This window comes from Dermacentor andersoni, chromosome 11 (genome assembly GCF_023375885.2).
Source record: "Dermacentor andersoni chromosome 11, qqDerAnde1_hic_scaffold, whole genome shotgun sequence".
NCBI lineage: Eukaryota > Metazoa > Arthropoda > Arachnida > Ixodida > Ixodidae > Dermacentor > Dermacentor andersoni.
This window is the reverse complement of record NC_092824.1, coordinates 92,393,127-92,400,250: the sequence shown is the minus strand read 5'-3', so window position 1 is coordinate 92,400,250 and position 7,124 is coordinate 92,393,127. Positions and strand designations below refer to the sequence as shown.

The 7,124-nt window shown below is 44.7% G+C and overlaps 1 long non-coding RNA gene across 1 annotated transcript; it reads right to left on the bottom strand.

Annotated features, from left to right (window-relative positions):
* Positions 1-266: 266 nt before the first annotated feature.
* LOC140214221 (uncharacterized) lies at positions 267-6,272 on the bottom strand. The gene is made up of 4 exons (XR_011891145.1): positions 6,106-6,272; positions 5,167-5,203; positions 3,891-4,069; positions 267-1,988 (listed from the first exon to the last, which is right to left on the bottom strand). It is a non-coding gene; the product is annotated as an uncharacterized lncRNA (long non-coding RNA).
* Positions 6,273-7,124: the final 852 nt, after the last annotated feature.

The window sequence follows — 7,124 nt, the reverse complement described above, 5'->3', positions numbered from 1 at the left end:
CGCGTTTCAATTATATTTGAATCCTCCACCGAGTTTGGTAGTGCTGGGATGTGCGGTGATAACACGATGTTCAGTTGCTTCGTGAGAGACACACCTGGGTCGTCTCGTGAAAGTAATTCATTAAACTGCTCTCTCTGGTTTATTCGTGACATTCTGCCGCTTCTGAATGTTAAAAAAAAAACACAGCACATTCCTATTTAGGTTGCTGTGTAGACATGCGATACCACGCATGAGGGAAAATGAAGCGAGACTATACGCACGCGGTGTTCGTTCATTCACATGTTTATTTCCAAGCTCGTGAGCATTCTTACATGAGGCGAAGCATTTCTCTGGGCGTGTCAAACACCATGTACAAATAAAATCAAGGCCCTGCCCAGAGCGGTATCTTCCTCAGCTTTTCGTTCGCGCTTCCTACATGTTCACACTTCTCGTAATGACTCAAAACTGCGGTGTGGCAGCAATTTCGCATCAGGAAAAAAAAAAATATGACATACTACCAGCGAGCACCAATCGGCAGTATATTGAAAGCACGCACGCCAAAATCAGTGAGACAGGGAAATGAGTTTCAACGGTAGCGGCGAGTCCTGAAAAACTGTGAAATGCACGAGAGAGAGAGAGAGAGAGAGAGAGAGAGAGAGAGAGAGAGAGAGAGAGAGAGAGAGAGAGAGAGAGAGAGAGAGAGAGAGAGAGAGAGAGAGAGAGAGAGAGAGAGAGAGAGAGAGAGAGAGAGAGAGAGAGAGACTCTTGACTCGAGGCAGAACATTTGGAACAGCTTTAGGGAAGCCTTAGGAGAAAGTACAGCTCAGAGCTGTTTGTAGGGGAAAGGGCGACGCACCCAAAAAAAAAGGACATGAAAAAACAGCGAGAAAATACACCCACTATTGAAGTGGTATTCATCCTTACACAGCGATTGGTTAGGCGCTTGGGAAGCCTGGATACCTTTCCAGGCTTCACAACACACAGGCGCCAGTTCAGAGGCGTGTCATACGTCATCGCGAGATTTTAGTCTACTCAACCTGTGGTGCGCCGCGAAGAATGTCGCAGAATTCACCTGTCACTTCAGGCTTCGCTGTCCGTTTGCGAGGCCGCTAGTTTCAAATACTTCGCCATTTGCCGTGAAAGCATCCAACACCACCGACACAAACATTACTATAGAGTGCTTAACCGTGTAATGCCCAGACTTCTACATAATTAGCCAGGAAGGTAGAAATTCGATTCTTGAGCTTTTCACAGCTGATCTTCGTCTCCAGCCAATGTAGCTACTTCTGTATCACGTGCACAAATTTGAATTTCGAAGTCTCAACCGGCGCAGTCTATGGACGGTGCGTCATTCATTACAGTTAAAAGGGTCCCGAACCACCTTGATGGCTTGTTGAGAAAACCACATTACGCGAAAAGCATACGTTGCTGCGAATATCTCCACCAAATTATGCCGTAGTGCGTGGTTTTTCGTTCTTTGAGGTATTCATGCCATCCACCAACATTCTACCACTTGGGTTTCCTCTGACTTTACCAACTGGATAATTTCATAAGCCTCCGCGCTATCGATGCTCTATTTCGTTCAACCGCCCGCACACTCACCTTTGGCTACCCAGGACCTACCCAGCAAATACTTATTAGTTGGACTCGTGGTACGCGAAGCGTGAGTCGTCCTGCACGTCATCGGCGTTACACGCCGCCATTGTCGTCGTCTTCTGGCCTTTTGGCCAGCGCTGTCTCGTGTGCGTTTGGTTTATTTTTGTGTGTGCGTAACCACGCGTTTGTCGGAATATTCAGCAATGGTGCGAATGGCCACGTCGTCGTGACGGTAAATGGGGCCGCTCTGACAAAGGTTCGAGACCTGACGTTCGAGCTGAACGTCGCCAGCCTGGCTCAGTGGCTGTTCGGATGTCTCGCACCAAGTCGCTCCAAATCGAGGGACTGTCCTTCCCAAGTCCGTGGTGGGGAGATCCTCGGCGTCATCGACACTTCCGGTGAGCACGCTGCTCCTGAAATGTGAAAAAAAAAAAGGTTGAGACGGTTCGCAACTCCTTCCGGCCGAAATGAATGCATGCCGCGTGTTTTCCAAAGTAATCAGGAATTAGCATACTGATCGATAGAAAGTCGGTGCCAAGGAAAGATGAAATTAACGCACCCTGGTTCCTAGCACCGCTTCGAAAGCGCCGACCACATCATCTCAACTGTAGTATCATTTATTTAGTTATTTATTTATTTATTTATCTTTTTTATTTATTCATTTACAGTACCTCACAGGCTCCTTACCGGAGTAATACGTAAGAGGGGTTTACATAGCAATTGAGAAGACATGGTGACTTCTAAAGAAAAAAAATTGTAAGATCAATAAGTGGTAAAAAGGAATGGGACAGTCAAAATGCAACGCATCACACATGCGCAAAAGTCATTGGAATACGCCTTAAACTGTCTACGGGAGAACACTCATAATCACAAGGCTCATCATCAATGAAGGACACAAATCACACAGTTCATTTAAACTAGACAACTAGACATAATCTAAACCGTCGAACGGCGCAACGTTCTCGCGCGAGAGCGTCCGGTCGGCGTTCGGTGACAAGTTCGCCGCACAACCCACGTGCTCCATGCGGGACAGTTCTGCCCAGAAAATACATGCCATTTATGGCTCGTCTCATCATTAGCAAACAAGTCTGAATATTTCAAATATGGACCTGCGAATGGAATACTGCTGCTTTGTGAAAGCGGCCAAAGTTTGCCAATAACATGAGTCCAAGTAATGAATCGGCACAGCATGCGAATTCTGACACAGAAAGCAGCGCTTATCTCCTCCGATTGCAAGGCACTCCTCAAGCTACCTTAATGAAATGTTTCGTATGCAGTATAGAAATTGCATACTGTTGACACGAAGGCCTATTTTTTTCGCAAATTGGCTATATTTCCTGTTCGAATCCCTGTACCGTCAGCATAAACAGAAACATGACCAGAAAATTAACCAATTGGAATGCCTGTTAACCTAACTGCATGGAATCTGATTGCTATGTAGCCAGTTTTTAAGCATGTAGTAGTAGTGACCAGTGTTCCTTTGGAGTCTTAAATAAAAGCACACTTACAAATGCAGGTGAACTCAGCAACGGTACAATATGTTAGCATAGTTTACGTTTGAATTTACGCTGATGCTGCCTCCAATTCTGGTTTGTGAAGTTCAGCACTAGCAAATTATTCCAAGGCTCAGGAAAAGACTGAAATTAGCCAGCTCACAAAAGTAGTTTTCGTTACTAATCCGACTCTCACTTTGCTGTGCTGCCATCTCTCGCATGTCGCTGGCAACGCTACGGAAGGGTGCCGCGGGCTTTCGTACGTGTAACTTGTGCAGCTGCGCCCACGTTCTGTGTGCGTCGGTTATGCGTCTCGTGCATCTAGATTGGCTTCTCCGGTGAAGCATGTCGTAGCTGGAAGCCATGTCGCACTCTCCGACTACTTCGACGTGCAAGCCCGAGCGCGATGTCTGCGCTCCAGTGCGGCCGTTAAATGCGCGACGAGTTTCGTCTGCAGACGCGGCTGCCATGGAGTTTGTTGTTGCAGATTCCAGCTCCTGGAACTTGTTTTTGGCGCTTTTAAACATTCTTTAGACATCCGGCATGTTCAATTAGAGCGCAGCCTTGCGCGTTGGATTAACCAAAGTGGTGCATTTTCTTCACGTCAACAGCCACAGATGTTTAATTGGGCAATAATTGTGGATCGCTATTTGTGGTAATTGTCGATCGTTAATATTGGGAAAAACGGCGCGTCGCAGACTTAAAATAATGTCAAAACGTAGTAAAACATACAGGTCTACCCATGCGAGCGGCCGATCAACTTAAACAATATATATTGCCACTTTAACATGCAGAGCAAGGAGGTTAGACCCTGTTAGACACCTTGGGCAACTGACATCCCAGTTGGAGTAGCAGGCTGCGGGGAGACATGGGAATGTTCTTGCCACTGCCAACGCTGGAGTAGTGTACCGACTACGTTGCTGGAAAATGGCACCTGTGGCCTGACATGAACCGGCGGCAATGTATCTTGTTCACCTTGCTGCTCCAAGAGCCCGGTGAACCTGGGGGTGATACCAAGGTCAGAGTGAGAATCAAGGTCTAGGTGTCTTCCTGAGCTCACTGATTCATTGACCTCGTTAGACAGTTACAACCACGATACAGCGCAGTCAGCAGTGATTTCCGTGCCCTTCATTACTTAATTTATTTCAATAAACCACCAATTACGACTACCGTACTACACTGACTCAGGGCAACATAGGCCCATATAAAAGATACTGCAAAATAGTTTCACATTTAGGTCTGCCTTTCACATGGATATCCTAAACTTCTGCAATCGTCATTACTGTCCTATATGACACCCAGTATGAAACAAGTGAACACCTTGACCCTACAATTCTAGGCGAGAGGCGTGACGCATGTGGCCAGTCTTCGCAATCAACCTATCAGCTGTACTCCATAAGACATGACTCCATGCGAGACAATCCCACAAGCTCTCGGCAGAACTGTCAGCGCTAATGCACATTCAATGGCATTCAATGGCACGACTAGTTCTCGTCTACATTCGCCGCTAATAGCACTTGCCACAGCCATACGCTTTGCGTCTCAAGTCTAGGCGCACTGTTGTCTACTGATGATACTTGCTTTTGATATAACACACTTCAGTTATGTTTACGTTGTTCACGTAGCCACTTTTCCTTTGTTAATGTGTGTGTGGTTTCGTCGGAACAGCCCGTTTCTGTCTTGGACATCCTAGACAGCTTCTTGTTCACTGAGTATGTCCGACAGGGCACGCATCGTCATCATAACCACCCATCCACCTCCCTATGAGATCTTCCCCATGATGACACGCGGTAGATCGCCGGCGGCAGTATAGAGCCGTGTAGACTTTCTACAATGTGCGTTATTGGGAGAAGGCGGTACTATACTGTCAACTGCGTTGGCGAATGGGCAAAGAAAGTTTACTGCATCACACGCACTGATAAAGCCGCGGCTACGATTAAAGCAATTAAATCGAATTGGATCACTTTTATTGAAAGACTGCATGTCATAAGACCTTTCTGTCCGCGAGTTAATGTCTCTCAGGGCCGCGAATACTCCTGTTTGGATAGTAAATGATTGGATCTGCTATTGTAGCCTAAAACACAAGTACTTGTTTTACCTTGTACAAAAAAGGTCTCTCTCGTGGGGAAGCAGCTCTGCGCAAAAAAGAAAAAAAATTATTAGAGCAACCCAAAACTACTGAATGCAAGGACTTCCTGTTTATTGGTATATACTGCACAGAATATCAAAGAAAGAAAGTGATCTTCCTGGCACTGCCAATACAAATCTGCTTTCACTTTTGGAAGATGAATAAACCGGATTTTATTCATGGTCCTCTGTCTTCACAGTATTTGCAAGACCAGAATCCAATAACACCATGTTCACCTAACACCCACTGTGTGCGCACATTTCATGGAAAGTGCAGGGTAGCATTGCAATGCTTCACATCCCATAGACCCAACCACCAGAATAAGTAAGGTTGCTTGATTTTATGTATATATGCTTGAAGAGCGAAAGATGAACTACATTTTCAAACAACCTCTTCGAGCGAAATTTAATATTGCGCATTAGCAAAACACGGCTAATGTGGTTTTAAAAAATTACTCGCAGTTGACGTGCAAGCAAGGAAGTGCACGATAAAACAAAAACGTTTATGCACCATTTACAGTAATGCCCTTTTTGTTTTACGTACGTACTGGCCGTCTGTAAGCACACCAGCAACTTTGGTACTAACGAGTCATAGCGAGCATTCAATCTCTCTGGGCACCAGGATTGGTTTAAGTACGAAGTCTTCCCTTAACGTCACAACAACTTTACTATGTCAGGTTTGTCTACCAGCAAAGTTTCTTCCTAGGTGTAATTTTAGAATTGTCTCGCAGCACATGCTGAGCAAACAGTATACATAAATTGCGTGCAGTATTACAACTAGTACTGGTTGTGAACTGCAGTTCAGTAACACGAGCAGCCATGCATATTTGCTTGATTACTGAGTGATTTGACAGTTTTCATCTAGCCAAGTGACTAAATAAAGACGCCAAGTTATACATCACTATGTTACATTTCTTCTTCCAGTGGCCGTCATATCTACGGGTCGCATGGTGTAGCCTGGCAAGCAATGTGGACTGCTCCTGTACTTCTTCATCGACTTTCTTTGTCTGGCTTGCAATCCACTCCTGCAAATCCACTTACAGTGAACAACACACAAAATAACGAATATTGCTTGTGAATGAAGGAACGCAATACAAACCTGTAGAATGTTTGCACAGCACTGTTCTACCTCTCTAACAATCTGTAACAGGATGTGCTTATCATTGCCTCTGGAAATTCACATATACCGACACTAATTTAAGAGAAGAATACAAGAATTTATGAGAATTGCTTGTCGACGGAAAAACGGAATATAGATTGAAAGAATGTTAGCACAGCCTTGTTCTCACTTTTCTAAATAGGAGTAACAGGATGCAATACCCCTGCAAATGCACATGTACTGGCACCCATTTACCCGAAGAATACACAAATTTCCGACAATTGAATGAACATACCCTATGAACATATCGCTATCCTTGCCTTTGCACATGTAGTGACACTTACTTAAGCGATGAGCGCACTAAGTAATGAAAATGCCTGTGAAGAAAAAAAAAAGCCTATAACCCCTTAGAATGTCTCGTCAGCCCGTTCTCACTTCTCTAAAAAACTGTTACTAGATGAACATATCACTAACCCTGGAGATGTGCATATAGTGACACTGAGCTAGGCGATGAATACACGAATTAACGAAAATAGCTTGTCGAGGAAAAAAAAACATGAGCCTATAGATCATATGCAGGCTCGAAGAGCCTTGTTCTCCTTTATTTAAAAATATTTACTGTGTGCGCATATCACTTCTACAACTGAACATTTAGCGACCTTCATTACACAGAGAAATACACGAATTTTTGAAAATTACTTTTCCCCGAAAGAACATCAGATTTTAGCATGTTAGAATGGCCGAACAGCCGAATGTCTGAACAGCCCTGTTCTCACTCCTCTAAAAAGCCGTCACTGGACGAACATATCACTACCTCTATAAATGCGCAT